Consider the following 18,849-nt stretch of genomic DNA (forward strand, 5'->3'; position numbering starts at 1 on the left):
CCATAAACAAAACCGTGAGGGCGTGGTCGAGGCCCAAATCGGACAATATTGTGCTACGGCGGAGTCGAGCCTGGGATGTGGTGGGGGCCTGGGCCGGGATGTGACATTACCTGCATGTTACTCTCGTGTAAACCTGTTAAGGACCCGTTGTTAACAGGTTCTTATCGTGTGACCCAATATCGACCCAATTAGTTATCGTGTTGACCCTAAACCCGTTATTTTCGTGTCGTGTTAATGGGTCGGGTAAGGAATATATATATATATATAGGTATATTTGGAGAGAGATTATAAAAGAAATAGGGTGGAAGAAATACATGGTGATTTAGGCGTGATCAAGGAGCTTGTTCAAGTATGTGGAGTCTAGCTATTGCGGTAGTGATGTGGATCTTCGTTTTAGCTTTGGAGTTCAGGTAGGGGAAATACAACAGACCTTGATGGAAATTGATTTTATTAAATTTCATGAAATAATATTCTCGATTTGTTTGGTTGATTAATGTGGTTGGATATTTATTGGCTAATTGCTTCAATTAAGTGTTTACTTGTTATTGGTTATGGAATTATTGTTGAAATACTATTTGTTGAGAATATATTGTGATACTTGTGAAAGATGAAATAACATTGTTTGTGCATCACTCATGTTGATGTTGTGAGGACCTGTCCCTAATTTCCCATGTAACTTTCTCCCTGAGTGTGTAAATTGACATTTATGCCCTTATGGGCAAAGTGCCATGGACGTGGTTATTCGGCTTTAGTTTGTTTTTCTCGTTATCGTAATTAATTAGTACTCGTTGTTACGATTGTGTAAGCATGAATTAGACTCGAATCAGATTTGTAACGAAAAAGTTACGCACAGTTAAAATACGTTAATAAAGGGTAGAGTTGTACACACATGTGTTAATTTATCAGTGTTGGAAACACTGTTTTTGATAAGGTGATTAATTTTTGTGTATGACTTACTGTACAAAATCTGAAAACCTTATCGTTTTTCTTCTTTAAAATTGAGTTGTGTACCCATTCCCCTCACCAATCAGTTCATTTCCTCAATTCCTTCACCCAATCAGATTTTCTTTCTTTTCCACCAATCAGATCACTCTCTCTCCTCTCTGCCCAATCAAAAAGCTATATATATATATATATATATATATATATATATATCTCTTTCTCTCTCTCTCTCTCTCTCTCACACACACGCATTCTCCTTCTCTCACTCCTTCGCCCATGACTCTCTCCCTTCTGCGACACACACACCATCACACTCATCTCGAACCCACGAACCTAGCTGTACAAGCCAATTCGAAATGATCGAGTTTTGACATGTCAACTCGGAAGCTCCGACTCGGTGGGTTTTACTCGGACGTGTTTCCAGCCGTGTTCCATGGTTTTGGGAGTCTTGGAAGCTTCTAGGTTACTCCCCGAGGCCATTAGCCTAGTCTTGAAGTGGAGCTGACGAGGAGACCCTCAGGTTTGAGACAACGAAAGTAAGGCTGAGAATGTCGAGTGGATTTTGATCCACTTTCGTCCACCTTTTGGACTTTTAAGAGGTAAAATCTTATTCTCATCTCCCCGGGCTTCAAATCCATATAAAGTTCGTTAAAAATGGTTGACAAATGAAAAAGTTATGGTGTTTTGAAAATTTTCCAGAAACCGGCGAGATTTCCTCGGTTTCCGACGAACCAGACGGCGGAGGAAGACCAGAGAAGAAGGGGAATATTGTGTTAAAGTTAACGGAGTATTCTAACGCCATTAGACTTAATGGAATATTTCGTTAGATTTTGACAGAATATTCCCTGAAATCTGTTAGCTTTTGTCAGCGCGTGCCTGCCATGTCCCGAGCGTGTGGCTGTGTCTTGATGGGGCGTCCGGCCACTGGCCGGCGTGTGCTTGACTTGTATGGGTCCATGACGCCAAGTTGAACATTTTCGTATATTTAAACCCTCCGTTTGAGCAAATTATGAGGGTTTTTCCTAGCCTCTTTGTGTATGTGTTAATTAATTAATTATTTTAGTTATTTCACATATAGGAGAAAATTGTCTTGAAGAAGTACGAGGTCAAGCAAGGCAAGGAAGCTACGATTTGACCACGTATCAGTGAGTGGGCATTTGTTTTTATATATATGATATATAAAGTTTTATACTTTCCACAAATGTTTTTGAATTGATTCATGCCTATTATGCCATGATTAAATAATGTTATAAGAAATGTTGTATTGTGAAATGCTAAAATAATATTACATGATGCGCATGTAAGTTTATTATGTTAACTAGAATTGTTGAATCGTTATGGCATACTTATATTTATGTAGTTTGCTCATCATTGCTGCACCCGGTGTTAGTGCTCGCCTAGGGCCAGGGCCAGTCTTTCGAGTGTATGTTCACATATGCACCGTACGCTCGCCTTGGATCCAAGTAGGTGCTAGTCATGTCGTACAGGTTGCAATAGGCAACTCCGACATCTTGTTGTACATGTTGCAATAGGCAACTCTGACTCGTATGTGACCGCGAATAACGTCGGTCTTCACGTGATTGTATCACTAGAGCGTATATTATGATTACACCCAGTCCTGTCGTATATGTTGCATTAGGCAACTCCGACTTGTGTGCTAGCATAGATTGATGAGCATTAGTTCAGTCGTACAGGTTGCATTAGGCGACTCCGACTTATGTGCTAGCATAGATCGATGAACTTCTGATTTTATTATGCTGCTGTTGAGATATTGTGATTGGCATATTTCTGGAATTATTGTTGATTTGCATTTGATTTCATACTTATACGTAGTATGATTTTCTGTAAACTATGCATGTTTTATAGTGAGGGGTTAGTATGTTAAAAAATAAATGTGTTTTATAATCCTTTGTTTTTGCCCACTCACCCTTCTGTTTTTTGCCGTTCCAGGTCTTAGATAGCTGAACTCTCTGTGCCATATGAGGAATCTCAGACGATTCTGACATAGCCCTAATAAATGTAGGACTTAATTCCGGTTGTGTATTAAGTACTTAAATAGTTTCGATTGCACACTCTTTTGTCATCTATACTCTGAACATTTGTGTTTTACGGGTTCTTCTCGCTACTGCGCATACACTTTATTAGCTTAAATAAATCCTAGTTTTGGTTTTAATTTATTCACATTTTTACATCACTTACATTTTGGTTACATCACCTTCGGGTGACGGCCAACATGCCTTGACTCCGATCGGTGTGTGTCAGTTTGGTATCATAGCATAGGTTTTGGCAGTCCTGCATTCCTTGTATATGCTATAGGTTCTAATAATTTTTGATCTCTTATGTCAGATCATGCCACCTCGTAGAGCACCACATGTCCATTCTAAGATTAATTTTCCCAATTTTGGGCAACTCGATGAGGCGATCACCAGAGCCATTCAGTCCACACTTCGTCCCCCCTAGAGGACTACCCTAGAGATAGTATCCCATCTTTAGATAAATAATTTTTTTGGCAATGAGGGACCTGAGAAATCCGAGGTTTGGATCGATCATGTTGAGAAGACTTTCCGAGTTTTGCAGCAGCAGGGGAATCTTCTAGATGATAGATGGGTCATGACAAGAACTTGGTTCTTTCGTCTGGGAGTTGGATCATGGCGGGCTCAGGAGTTATGCCCATTGTCTGCTCAAGATGCCATGAATTGGGATGTTTTCAGGCATCTATTTGAGGCTAGATTCACACCTCCTAAGTACAAGGATCGAAAGAGATAAGAATTTACTAAGCTGAAGCAAGGTAAAATGTCAGTCATAGAGTAGCATCCGAAATTCACTGACTTGTCCTGTTATTGTCCCGAGATCGCTGGGAATCCCAGAGAGATGCTCCGTTATTTTAAGAAGGGACCTAGTAAGCAACTACATTCTTTAGCAACTTTTACTCCATGCTCTACCTACCAAGAATTCTTTGAGGTTCTATTTCGCGTTGAAGATTCTGAGAATGCTCTTGATGATGACAATGATGAAGAGGGTAACAATAATAACTAGAGGAATAATAACAGAGGGCAGTCATCCTTTGGTCCTCGAATGACTCAGAATTTCAAGAGAAGAGGTAATAATTCTAGATCGTCGAGCGGTGGTTCAAGTTCCAATACATCGTGAAGGGGCGGCAATTCCACAGGCCGTTCACATTTTTAAAATTAGAGGAACCCTATCAATTTTGGTGCTCCGCTCTGTCGCAGATGCAATAACCGTCACTTCGGTGAGTGCAAAAAGGGAAATAGTGGGTGCTATACTTATGGTCAGATAAGACACAGAGCTAATCAATGCCTTCAGAATCAGAAACCTCAACCTGTTACTCTACCACCTGCAGTTCCTCTTTAGCAGATTCTAGGACCTGGCACCTACCAACAAACAGGTTAGGGTAGTGTTTTCCACTACCAAGGCGACGTAGCTCAGTATCCAGGATGAGTGTATCAGTACTCGCCTGATGTTCCTTATTACCAGGGCAGCTATCTGCAGTACCAGAGGGTTATACGCCGTATCAGGGTGGCGGAGTGTAGTGGTATGCTGGAGGACAATACCAGAATGTTGATATAGCTTTTAGCAGTGGCAACTCGACCATGCAAACTAATCAAACCAACCAAGGTCGAGGTAATCAGGGACGTGGAAACCAGGTAAACAAGGATCGATGAGGCAGACAACAAACGCAGGGTCGCCTCAACAACATCACCTTGCAGGATGCTTAGGGTAACCCCGACTTGATTATGGGTACATTGAATGTTCTTGGCCATCTTGCTAGAATTTTAAGGTTCAGGTGCTACTCATTCGGTCATTTCCTATATGTTTGCTCAAAAGATTCAACCTCACCCCAAACTATCTTCTTTTTCTCAACAATACCAAAATCCAAGGCAAAGCATGTCAAGATTTGCCTTTGTTGTAATTGTGCACAAACAAATTCAGTCTAGGAGTCCTTTTAATACATGAAGTGGAAAGCTCTAGAATGACGGTTTTGAAAATAAACTCTGGACCCAAATATGTATGTGGTGTTTGAACTCTCACGCACACAGATTTAGGTCCATAGTTTATTTTCAAAATTGTTGTTCTAGAGCCTTCCACTTCATGTATAAAAAAGACCACAAGACTGAGTTTGTTTGTGCACAATTACAAAAAAGTCATATCATGATCTGTTTTTCTTTAGGTTTTGGTTTGGTTGAGAAAAAGATGCTAGTTTGAGAGGCCTTTGAAGACCAAGATAAAGAGGAAGATGGTATTAGCTTTTCTATTGCTTATCAAATCTATGATTTACCAAAATTACATATTCGACCATGATATTTTCACCATTTCTTGTTAATTTACAATTTTAAGGATTAATATTGTAACTGAGTGCACTGTAATTATTTTTATTTTATTTCCTACAATTGTTTTCAGCAAGCATTTTTTATTGCATGTGTTTTATTATTGTTTGAGGAGAGAGAAATGCAAGTAAATGTATGAATTAGAACTTGGGACATGTTTTAGTCCAATTTGTTTTTAGTTTGTAATTTTTCCTTTTGTGTTAGAATTAAAGGGGAAATACAAGAGAGAAACTGGTGATGTAGAAGAGTGGAGGAGTGGTGGTGAGGGAGATGTAGAAAACATGTATAAGAAAAGACATACAAAATGAAAACTCACAAAGTTCGTAATACATTGCTTTTAATGATTGTGCGATATCTATTGACAATTAATACGAAAGTACAGATAAAAGTCGTTATAGTGTATTTATCAGTTCACGTGCCTCATGATAACATTATTAACTTATTTTCTTTTTTAAGTAAACATGTCAATGGGTAATACTATTGTTAAAACATGGTACCAAGAATGAGGAATTTTTTTTTAAACGAATGGACGACGCCTCTATGCCGCAAAAGTATTGTTTATTTGAGAAGGGCACCACCACACGTAGGGTTGAGGGAGAGGTGCGGTGGTGATGGGAAAAGGGGGGATGTGGCCTGATGGTGAGGAAGATGTGGGTTTTTTATTTTTTTATTTTTTATTTTTTTAAATAAAAATATTAACTGAATTGAAATAATTTTTAATAATTGTTTTTTGTGGCACAAGTTTGGTAGCCACATCAGAATAAAAAATAGAACTAATTGTTGTCACGTTATCACTTAACATTTAACTTAACAGATTTTCTAACGGATATATGAAATTGAAATAAATAATAAGTAAATGTAGAAGATTGAATGTTTTAAAGATGTTTTAAGTTATTGCAATTGACCCCAAATTTGAGGTAATAAATTGTAATTTACCTTATTTAGGGGGGGGTGTAGGCAAATTAGGATTTTAATAGATTTTAAAATTCGAGTGTAGTCCATTAAGATTTTTAAAGACTTTGAAATCATGGTGTAATCAAATTAGGATTTAATAGGATTTTAAAGAATACATCCAAATCCACCAATAGTTGATTAGGATTTTAAAAACGTCCACAAATGTCTAGGTGTAGTCAAAAGACCAGTGATTTTCTAGGATTTTAACAAGTGAAGGATTTTGATGGATTTGAGGATGGTGGTATAAATACCAAATGCCATCAAGAATCCAACCCTCCCCCCTCTGATTTCTGATTTCTGATTTGTTTTCATGCTCTAGAATTAGAATAGTCTTCCTCTCTCAGATACAAAAAAGTAATGACTATTAGTTTTCTCTGCTTTCTGATTCCCTCATCCCTCATCCTTTAACATATTGCTTTTCTCTTCCAAATTCTTGTATGGTCTATTTTTATTATTTCACATATTACTGTTACTATTGTTGGTGTGTAAGTAATGACTGTTGGTTTATTTATGATAATTGTTTAGGCCAAATCACAGATTTTGTGGCTTTGCGACTTTGTGATGATTGTTTAGGCCCGCTATTTCTTCCATCCCATAATAACCCACTCTATTTTGTATGGTCCCTACAATACTTTCAATCCGAGCTTAATTACTTAAGGAGGAACCCTAATTTGGGTTCATGCCAAATTGTTCTTTATATAGGTGTTTGGACCCAAAATTACACCATCGATCCAAGTAATCGAGACCATTGAACGAGCAGAGTTCTAGATCATCGCATGAGTAAAATAACAAGGTGTTCAAACGCAATCACATTTGTGATACCAAGGTCACCTAACCAAGCCTAAGATCACGCATGCTAGTATGGTGTTATTCATTATTCGTTATTATTCTTTAGATAAAGGATCGAAATGGGATAATAGGATGCAAATTATATCTCCAAGCAAGCAGTGCGATTCAAATGGGCTTGGGATTCTTGTCATTGGAATAGAGCAGCATGGGGGTTAATCAGAATTGTTGGGACGCATGGTCTTCATGCATGTATAGGTAACTTGCAGATGGGATTAATTCCAGTAGCAAATTGGATAGGCATCTGCAATGTGTAGGGCATATGGGTATTCAGAAAAGCAAGATGATTGTTTTGGCATGTGTGATTGTCCAACTAATTCAGTGATGGGATAAAAGATAAGTCAAAGTTGGAATGAAATGGATTAGCATGCAGAGTCCCCATTTGTCGTCCATATTCGCATATGATCATCATTTTATTTCTCAGAATATTCCATTACAGAGTCTTCATGTGCAATTGAAATGCTTTGTTTATCATCCAAGTTGCGCCAAGTAAGTACATCAGCTATATAAATACAAAGCGGCGCACATCGTAAAATGGCCCTTTTCAAATCAACACACAAATTGCCCTGCGCAAAGCTTCTCAACAACCTTTGAAATTTTATCCTTTTCCCCTTTCTTCCCGCCAACACATCGTCAGTTTGGATAAACAGCACTGTGAAGGCAACCAACGACATCTTTAGTTCAGATAGACAGCACTTGAGCTGTAGAATCATCCGATCGATGAGCACATTCAGTTTGGATAGACATCACTGCTTTGAGGCCAACTGGTTATTTATCCAAGTCTTAGTCGACAAGGATTTCCGAGTCCTTGTTGGTAGAGGTCATCTCATTAGCCTTCTCGGCGAAGTGAGGTGTTACTAGGTTACTACATTCGGCACATTGAAAGCCAAATTTGAAATTGAACTTCGCAGAACTAGCAACCTTGTCTTTAGGCTTGTTTATACCATATTTAAGGCCTCGTATTTAGATCTCGTACAAATACTCGAGGGACTTAAATGTAATTATGTGATAAAGGAATAGGCAAATATGTAATAAGTGAGGAGTCCTTATTCTATAAAAGAACCCCTCACCCTCACAATTAGGAGAGGCCATTCCTTACGCCATATCCTCATCCTATCAAAGCTCTCACATTACAAAGCTCCCTCACTCCCCTCACCCCTCAGATAAATATACAATCAGTGTGGACGTAGCTCAAACCTTGGGGTGAACCACGATACATCTTGTGTTATTTACATTTCATGCAGATTCACGGTCGGATTTACGTTGTTCTAAGACCTCCGGTTTTGTGCATCAACATTTGGCGCCGTCTGTGGGAAATCGACACGAAAAGTTATGTCGGTTCTCTCTCAATTTTTCACCTCCGCCGTGAATCTGCAAAAACAATTAAAAACCCCAATGCTCAAATCTCCGCCATACTGAGTAGGAAGGCTGTGAAGCCAAAAGTCCATCTCTATCTCTCTGCTTCTTCAAGAGACAACCAAAACCGTCTAAAAAAGCATGTGGAAGTTCTGAAAACATCACAAATTCCAACAACAAACTCATCAGACACTTCAACAATTACCACCAGAATCAACACTTCTTCTGCTTATCCAAGTTCTGTAGCTTTTCATTCCCTTTCATCATCACTCTCCTCTCTCTCCTGAACTCGATCTCCGGCACCGAGTTGACTCCGGCGGCATCGTTGAAGGCTGTATGTGATGTGACCCAGTCGCCATTCATGCCACCGCGAAGCTCCCCAGTCTGCCGGCGAAAATCGACCGGAACATCGTCAACGACACCCACCTGGAGAAAGTTTTGGCCGTCTACGAGGGCCTGTTTGAGGACGTGGTCGACCGGCAGAAAACTCCCTACGGACCCCTTTCTAGCAAGACCAACAACCTGCTCAGATGAAACCACATACTTCCTAGCTGCCAAGGCTTCCACGCGCATGGAGAGGGGATGACACATTTGGAAAATTCAGGCAAGCAACCGCTGAAAAATCCCAGTGTCGTCTCTTACAATGATACCCACACCCCCTAAAAGGTTATCCCCACGCCAAGCACCATCAAAATTGAGTTTCAAACGCCTTGAGAGTGGCGTTGTCCATTTAGGAGGACCAGGATTTTGGCCAGGGGCCTGAGCAAGGGGGTGTTTTCCGACAGAAATTGTTGCCACCATGTCACCATTAAATCTGGAGAATCACAGCGGTCATTCCAAAGCTTGTTGTTGCGGTAGTTTCAAATATCCCAACAAATCATCATGAAGACTTCTAACATATTTAAGGGGGTAAGTTAGAAAGAAGGTCCAACACCCAAGCTTTGAAGGACGGTAAATCCTGGAGGTTGGTAAGGGCCCAAGAGGGGAGAACAACCAAGCACACCGAGCATAATGACAATCCTTCCATCACAACATCATAACGAACTGGTGCTCGATTCCGGTTCTCCGACGACCTCCAAAGGTTGGGCAGTCCTCGACCTATGCTCGGTCAAAATCCCACTGTCCACCGTCAACTACCTCCACACCCACAAAATCATCTAGTAAACAGTCTCATGGAAGCAAAAAAAAAATCACCAACTTCGGAGTGAGCAAGATCATGTGCCGGACGTTGGACGCCTGTAACTCCTACGTCGGAACTTGCGTTTACATGAGCCCGAAGAGATTCAACCCGGATATGTACGGCGGTAATTACGACGGTTATGCCAGTGACATAAGGAGTTTGGGGCTGACCCTGATGAAGCTCTACATGGGCCATTTTCCCTTTCTTACCTCCAGGTCAAAGACCAAACTGGGCCACCCTCATGTGCGCCAAAGAAACCAGTATTGCAACTTTGAGTGGGGTGCTTGAACTGGTTTCTTTGGATGTGATCAAGCAAGATTGGGGTCTTGTGCATCTAACAAAGTCACTAGTTCGATCTAATGACGACGATGACCACAACAGGCTCTCAAACCAGCAGGCCAGTGGACTGGTTCCTACCTTGAAAAATGGACAGTTTTTAGGAGCTCAAGAGGAGTTGACCACACAAGGCTCGGAACCATGGATCCAGATATGGTGACAATGAGGGGTCTGTAATGTGGGAAGTGAAGGGAAAATTATGAGTTTTTCACATGGGATTTCAAAATGACTAGCATGCATATACAAATCAAATTTTATATAAGAAAGCAACAAAAGCATTTATAACAAAAATCAAAGCTATAGTCATGCAAATCCCCTTCAAGGTTCATAGGTTTATATATAATGCATCTAAAACATTTAAGTTAAGAACAAAGTGAAGGTTTAGTCTTATACCTCTTGATCTAGACTTGAGACCAAGGATGGACCACCTCCAAGCCCTTTGCTCCTTGAACTCCTTGAGCCTAGCCTCCCTCCTTGCCTCCTCCACTTTGCTAGAATGAGAGCTCCTTTAGTTCTCCTTTAGTCTCCAAAGAAGAAGACCTCTAAAGATCCACACCCACTAGTGTAGTGAGATGGATGGAGGAATAACCAAAAGGAGAAAAGATGATTAGCTAAATCTCCTCTTGGGTGGCCGGCCTTTGGGTGTTTTTAGAGAGATATTTCTTTTCCTCTTTGTTGTTTTAAACACACAAAAACCCTAAGGAAAATATCCCTATAAAGTTCCTTATATAGACAAAAAGAAACCTAGTCAACAACTTGACTTTCTCTCTCTCCCTTTCCCTTTAAGTGGCCGGCCTCCTTGTGTTGGTTTGGGCTTTTGGGCTTTCATTTATTTCAAGTCATCCAATGCTTGAATAAAAGCCCAATGGGTTTAGGCCCAATGGGCCCAATTAAACCCGAACGTTTCTTTAAGCCCAAAACGATCTTTTATCGCTTTTATGATTTCTTTAGACTTTCTAAATTAATCACAACACTTAATTAATCCAATTAATTATTTCCATCATCCAGTAATTACTCACTACAAGAGTGTATCGGTGTACAATCATTTTAGGTTCTAATTAGCAAGGCAGTGAGGTGATTGGCACCAATCCAATTGATTAAATTTAATCCAATCACTTAGTGAACTAAAACTTCCTTTTAATTCACCTTCTTCTTTAACGACTACATTTAATCATCTAGAAGAACTCACAAGCTATGAGTGACATCTAACCATATATCATAGCTACCCAAGCTAATGTAGAATTTGTTCGGAGAACCTATTTAGTTGGAATTACAATGTAATTCAATCCTTCTCTAAAACAATACTCTCAATCACATTACTAGGGTATGGATATATTATGTCAAACCCCTAATGTGATTATTCCTTCTTATATGATTCTATTGAGTCGTATAGGAACGCTTTCCTTTATTACGCTCGATACTTCGGTCGAAGGTTCCCGAATCATATCTTAGAGTATTCTTCCTCTCTTATCGAGGATTAGAGATTCCTTGTTGCGCATTCACTTGCCTTCATGACTAAGTGGCTTAACCCCAATTATGCCGTGGACACCCACGAATGGGGTGACTTTGACATAATCAAAGATTAAGTACTTAGCCACAAGACAACGACGATGCCTCAGGTCAAAGGACTACTTACATTATTCCAACCATTAGAGTTGCTTGCTTGACATGTGAGTAGACCTCCATGCAAGTACTCTCGTTCGATTGTGTTCAGTGAACTCATTCCCTTAATGAGCACCTACATACTTGTCTTAGTGTCACTACACAAATGGGATAAGACTTTCCATTCTTTCATTTGAAGCGGACACAGTATGTACCGGTCTAAGCATTGTCAGTTTCCCTCCGACAATCTAATGACCAGGAACCTTTTGGACATAATGGTTATGTGAAGAAGGTCTCTGTAGTCTAACATCATTAGATTACTTCTTCAATCGATCCATTGTCCATGGATTCATTATTTAGGACATATATCGTTAATTGAGATAGTCCTAAATAGTATCTTTGCCATTTGATGTATAAGAGTCATCTATACATCGATTCATTTGTCCTGAAAGGTTTCTTCCAAATATTGACTTTCAGGGCATATTTCCAACAGGAAGAGTATTGTACGAAGCTCATATCTATCTCTCTCTGCAAAAATCATCCCATCATGTTGACAGAGTAAGCTTCAACCTCACTAAACTCCTAGGTCCCACTTTGCCATCTCGATATTTGATATAGATAGTGGGAGCAATGAGTTTTGGGAATCAAATCAAAGTGGTGCCAGCAGACAGCCCACTACTCGATCAGTCTCGAAGATAATTACAGAAAGCTGAGAAAAAACGAAAGACAAAGCAAAAGTAAATCAGAAAGAAAAGCAGAAAAGCAGTGGGAAACAAAGCAGAAAAACAGAAACTAAAGCGAAAGCAAAGCATAAAAAACCAAGAAAAAGCAGAAAGCAAAAGAGAGGCTTTCTTCTGCGGAAGCACATGGGGACACTGCAAAAGCAAGGAATAAACACCCCACCAGAATGATGTAATTTATTTTTATCTTTCAGAGACATTTGTATAAACCCCATCAGAGGGTAATATGTATAAACCCCATCAGAGGGTAAAAAAAAAAAAAAAAAAAACAGCAAAGCCCAATATAAATGGGCTGGCATGTTGTGGAGAGCGAAGGCCCATAAACCTAAAATAGCACCAACCAGGTCATCAAAAGTACGACCAGTACTCCACAATTATTCGGCAACCCGCCACTATTACCATCAACCAGGTGACCAAAAGTACGCCCAATACTCCAAAATTATTCGGCAACCCGCCGCTATTACCACCAACCAGGTGATAAGATGTACAACCCGTACTCTAATTTGGCAACTAGCCATTCATGCCACCAACCAAGTGATGAAATTTACAACCTGTACTCCCCTTCATGCCACCAACCAGGTGATCAAAAGTACGCCTAGTACTCCAAATTATACATGAGCATTACTCATGTCATTCATACATAAACATTCATAAGCATCACCCATGACAATCATACATAAACATTCATGACCATCATTCATGTCAACATTCATAGGCATCACTCATGTTAACATTCATGAGCATCATTCATGACAACATCCATGAGCATCACTCATGTCAATCAACATAAACATTCATGAGCATCACTCATGTCAATCAGCTTCAAAAGCTTCATTTACAGAGCTCTAGCTTCAAAGTTTCACTTGCAAAGCTTCACCTATAAAGCTTCAGTGCAGGGTATACAAATACCACCTCCGAACAACCGCCACTTCGGCCCATACATGGATTCAATTTGAAGTCTCTAGCCAACAGACTCTATTGACTGAAGACTTGGGGGATTACATTATGTACCCACATATTGGACCTCAACTGGGCCTCTTGAAAAATACTCGGGGGACTTAACCCATTATTCATGTATTGAGGAGCGAACCCTTATTTTGTAAAAGGAACTCCCTCAATTTCATTAGAGAGCACCTATCACTTATGTATTGAGGAGCGAGCCCTTATTTTATAAAAGGAACTCCCTCACCATCATTAGAGAGCATCAACTCTAGCCCATCATTCATGTATTGAGGACCGAACCCTTATTCTATAAAAGGGATTCCCTCACCTTCAACGTCACAAGCCGAGCCAACCAAGGCAACATAAGCCACGAGCCAAGCAGCCTCGCAACATGTGCTACTTCTAATTGAGCATCATTTCAGATTGAGCACCGCCTCATATCGAACATCAGTTCAAGACAACATGTAGTTACTTCGGCCCACACATGGACTGAATTTCAAGTCTCCAGCCTAAAAATTATCTTGACTGAAGACTTGGGGGACTACTGTTTATACCATATTTAGGGCCTCGTATTTAGATCTCGTACAAATACTCAAGGGACTTAAATGTAATTATGTGATAAAGGAGGGGGCAAATATATAATAAGTGAGGAGTCCTTATTCTATAAAAGGACCCCTCACCCTCACAATTAGAAGAGACCATTCCTTAGGCCATATCCTCATCCTCTCAAAGCTCTCACATTACAGAGCTCTCTCACTCCCCTCACCCTTTAGATAAATATACAATCAGTGTGGACGTAGCCCAAACCTTGGGGTGAACCACGATACATCTTGTGTTATTTACATTTCATGTAGATTCACGGTCGGATTTACGTTGTTCTAAGACCTCCGGTTTTGTGCATCAACAAGGCTCTAAAACCCGAAGGCCGAGACGTGTTCCTTCCTCGATCGCAGTCACAAGACTAAGAAGTTAGCAACGCGCCCAACGCCACATCAACATATTTTACTCCCCGGCCGAACTCGGTCGATGAGCTAGCACTCCCCATACACAACCGAATGACGTAGTTAGCTTATTAATTACTTGGTTTACGCCATGTAGGCTTAATAGTTTTTAGGGTCAACATTTTAGCACATCCAATAGGACCCAGTGCTAAAACTATGAAGTTCATATGATATATCAAGATGTCAATCCGGCTCCGTTCAGCCAATTGGATGCATTCCTAGTTCAACTTGATGTGGAATAGATCCTTAAAGTATGTGAAGAAAAGCAAAAATCTTTCTCTCAAATGGTAAAGGTGAACGTTCATCACAACCTACAAGTTCAATGGTTAAATGAAGATAGAGCTCGATTTTATGAGTTGCTTGATAAGAAAACGCCTTTAGGTCTTAGGTTCAAATCAATTCCATTTGAAGAATGGTTGGTTCAAAAGGCCGAGGGGCAATTTTCCACTCCGGCCGCAACGTCGGCCTAAGAAAATTGTTAATTTGGTCAAAGAAAAAGATAGGCCATCTATTTTTTTGGTCGAGACTGAAAGTTTGGAAGGCCTAGAAGAAAAAGTTCAAGTTTCTGAGCTAAAATTTGACTTAGAAAATGATTCGTCGGAGGATTGCTCGAATGATGAACAGGGCCAAGACATGGTCTTAGATGCTGAAACCATGACAGTCGATATGGTTATAGGCGATAAAGCCGTTATGGAGCAATCACGTTTGGCTAAATTATTTGAGTTAAAAGCCGAAATTAACGAAGTAATTATGCTTGGGGGCATAATAATTGTTCAACACATTCGACGGCCGATGATAAAAAATCTTTCGTCAAACCAAGAATATTTGGAGAAAATTCTTTATTCGGCATGGAGCAAAATCCGATTAAAAACGTTGATATACAAAGATCTCGGTTCATAGGAAAGCATCGTTGACCTCCTCTTGATTATGGTTCAGCCACTTTTATTTTCGTTTGCTAATATATATATATATATATATATATATATATATATATATATATAATGAATAAATTATTTTCTTAATCATTCGGCTTTATGAGCCGATGCCAATAAAATAGAGGGGCAGACACTGCTAGCTGGCTATGTGCATTGTGCTTTCGAGGGTGCCATGCAAATGAAAATCTATATGGTGCCATTTTTCCAAGGAAAAAGTCATTCGGTGGCATTCAAATGGTTCCCATTCTATGGTCAGAATGTGGGGAATGAAAGGCCCAAGTTCCAGCAGATTTAGAATCAGGAAGATGCTAGTGGTGTAGTGGTGATACCAAAAGATTGGTTTTTCTTCCTGGGCTTTATTTCCCTTTCTTTTTCGACTGGATGAAGAAGATGACCAAGATAATGTGCCAACTTTTCTTGAACGCTTGAAAGCTTGTTTTGATCAATTCTTGGCCTTTCAACTAACTTTTGTTGTCTACATGTCGATGACCTTTTTCAACGAAGAAAATTTGTTGTCATAATCGAGATTTTTATGACATGTATTTGCTAAACTTGGCGATAGAGTCTCAACTGAGCCATGCATTGGATAATATAGGATGGATTGTTTTTTTGCCAAGCTCACCGTAAAATCATGGGGCCTCTTCCATAACATGACATATCTACAGTAAACGGCTAGCCAAGGTGGTTGGTCATCAATAAAAAAATAGAGATCACTCAATGATTATTGTTTTTGACGCACCGCCTCAAAAAGAAGACGAATGAAAAGCTTGATGTGTTCGTTGACTTGATGGGCGTTCGTTGAGCTCGCCAATATTTTTGGTCTTGTGTACGTCTCGACCGAGAAAATACCATGCTTTTGTCGATAACAGATACAATAAATGGAAGTTGCCGAACTGGACATGAGGCCTATTCATTTTTAAGCCTCGCCGAAGAAAGAATATGTGATGCCTTGTTACTTGCCTAATTCAACAAGGCCACGTGATTACTAGTGTTTTTGCAATTCGGCTGGGATCCCCACAATGGAGATTTGGCCGAATAAAAGAAAATTGAGGCCAGATTTGGAGTCTGTGCCCTTGAAAGCCTACTTGAAAATAGAGGTAACTTAACATCATTCTCGGTGCCGTTTAGTTGATCTCTACGTACCATTCTATGGGTCAAACTGGTTTTTCAAGGATGCTGTCTTTGGCATGAATTTTGGTTGAGAAATATTGGCAAAGTAGTCTTTGCCAAGCCTTGTATAGAGAGTGATGGTTGCAGAGAGAGACCACAACATTGGCAGAAGATAGATGATTTTATTGCCGGGAAACAAAATTTATTTTTTCGGCGATACGACTGGATCTTGCTGGCTACAAACAATTAATTTCCCTAGCCATTCGGCTTATGAGTCCAAGCTCAAGGAAACTGGGGGGGGGGGGGGCAATGTTTGGACCCAAAATTACACCATAGATCCAAGTAATCGACACGGTTGAATGAGCAGAGTTTTAGATCGTCGCATGAGTAAAATATCAAGGTGTTCGAATGCAATCACATTTGTGATACCGAGGTCACCTAACTAGGCCTAAGATCACGCATGCTAGCATGTTGTTATTCATTATTTGTTATTATTCTTTGGATAAAGGATTGAAATGGGATAATAGGATGCAAACTATATCTCCAAGCAAGCAGTGCGATTCAAATGGGCTTGGGATTCTTGTCATCGGATTGGAGCAACAAGGGGGTTGATTAGAATTGTTGGGATGCATGGTCTTCATGCATGTATAGGTAACTTGTAGATGGGATGAATTCCAGTCGCAAATTGGATAGTCATCTGCAATGTGTAGGGCATATGGGCATTCAGAAAAGCAAGGTGATTGTTTTGGGAAGTGAATAGAACTGTGTGTGATTGTCCAACTAATTCAATGATGGGATAAAAGATAAGTCAAAGTTGGAATGAAATGGATTAGCATGCAGAGTCCCCATTTGCATATGGTCATCATTTTATTTATCATAATATTCCATTACAGAGTTTTCATGTGCAATTGAAATGCTTTGTTTATCATCCAGGCCGCGCCAAGCAAGTACATCAACTTTATAAATACAAAGCGGCGCACATCGTAAAAGGCCCTCCTTCAAATCAACACACAAATTACCCTGCGTAAAGCTTCTCAACAACCTATGAGATTTTATCCTCTTCCCCTTTCTTCCCACCAACACATCTTCAGTTTGGATAAACATCATTGTGAAGGCAACCAGCAACTTCTTCAGTTCGAATAGACAACATTGGAGTCATAGAATCAGCCAACTGAGGAGTACCTTCAGTTTGGATAGACAGCACTGCTTCGAGGCCGATTGGTTATTTATCCAAGTCTCGGTCGATAAAGATTTCCGAGTCCTTGTTGGTAGAGGTTGTCTCATTAGCCTTCTTGGCGAAGTGATGTGTTACTAAGTTACTACATTCGGCACATTGAAAGCCGAATTTGAAATTGAACTTCACAAAACTAGCAGCCTTGTCTTCAGGCTCTAGAACCGGAAGGCCGAGACGTGTTCCTTCCTCGGCCGTAGTCGCAAGATCAAGAAGTTAGCAGCGTGTCCAACGCCCCGCACACAATCGAATGACGTAGTTGGCTTATTAATTACTTGGCATGCGCGCCACGTAGGCTTGGTAGGTTTTAGGGTTAACAATAGGTTATAGAAGTTCAAGTCCAAGTGTAAACCAATCTGCCTAATTTGGGTTCTTGCATTTTGACATTAACTTTCTAATTGTTTTACTAGCCTTAGCTTCGATTTCATGTGAATTACCTTGCCTGTCATAATAACCAACTTTACTTAACCAATCTAGTTTCTATCGTGAGAAGAACTATCAATGCCATGTTCCATTAAGGCTTATAAATTCATTGACAAGAAGACAAGCATGGCTATTATTTCGTTTCTAATATATTTCCCATCTTTCCAAGACATTGAAGCATTATATCTCAAACTTGTTGGAGAGAGTTGAGTTGTTGAAGTCTGAACTAGTATGATATCCACTGTTATATATTCTTTTGGTGTCATAAAATTTTTTAAAATCCTACGTAATTCATAAGAGAAGTTCATACAAATCTATAAAAATTTATTACAGAAATTCATATAAATCTACCAAAATCCATATAAAATTATGAAATCCTTTAAAATTTGTCAGCCATAAATAGTCTTTTAAAATCCTCTAAATTCCAAACCGACTGCACCTCCTAAACATATCGCTCTTTAAGCATTAAAGCGCCCGCCACATTTAAATACCCAAAAGTGAACCCGCCTAAACCCATCTCATCAGTCATCCTCCACCGTCGATCAATACTTTGGCGGGAATCTCCTAAACCAAAACCCTTCAAATATTAAATTAAAAAATAAATAAAAATGAAAAATTGCAGACCCTTTAAAAGGACAGGAGTGAAGACGAACGAACCCACCCCAGAGAAAGGCGGCCTCATGTACGAAAACGACGATTCCTTCCGGTTTCCGGACGACTCGTCGTCTGACTTGAACTCCGCAGATGACGTCATCTCCACCGCAATCATTATGGTCTCGCCTCCAGAGATCTCGGACGACGAAGATCCCATCTGCAGTGGCAACACCAGCAACAACAGAGCGTCCCAAGACGTCTTCCAGACCCCGCCCGAAGACTCGCATCCACCGGCCTCAGATGGTATAACC

This window comes from Malus sylvestris, chromosome 6 (genome assembly GCF_916048215.2).
Source record: "Malus sylvestris chromosome 6, drMalSylv7.2, whole genome shotgun sequence".
Lineage (NCBI taxonomy): Eukaryota > Viridiplantae > Streptophyta > Magnoliopsida > Rosales > Rosaceae > Malus > Malus sylvestris.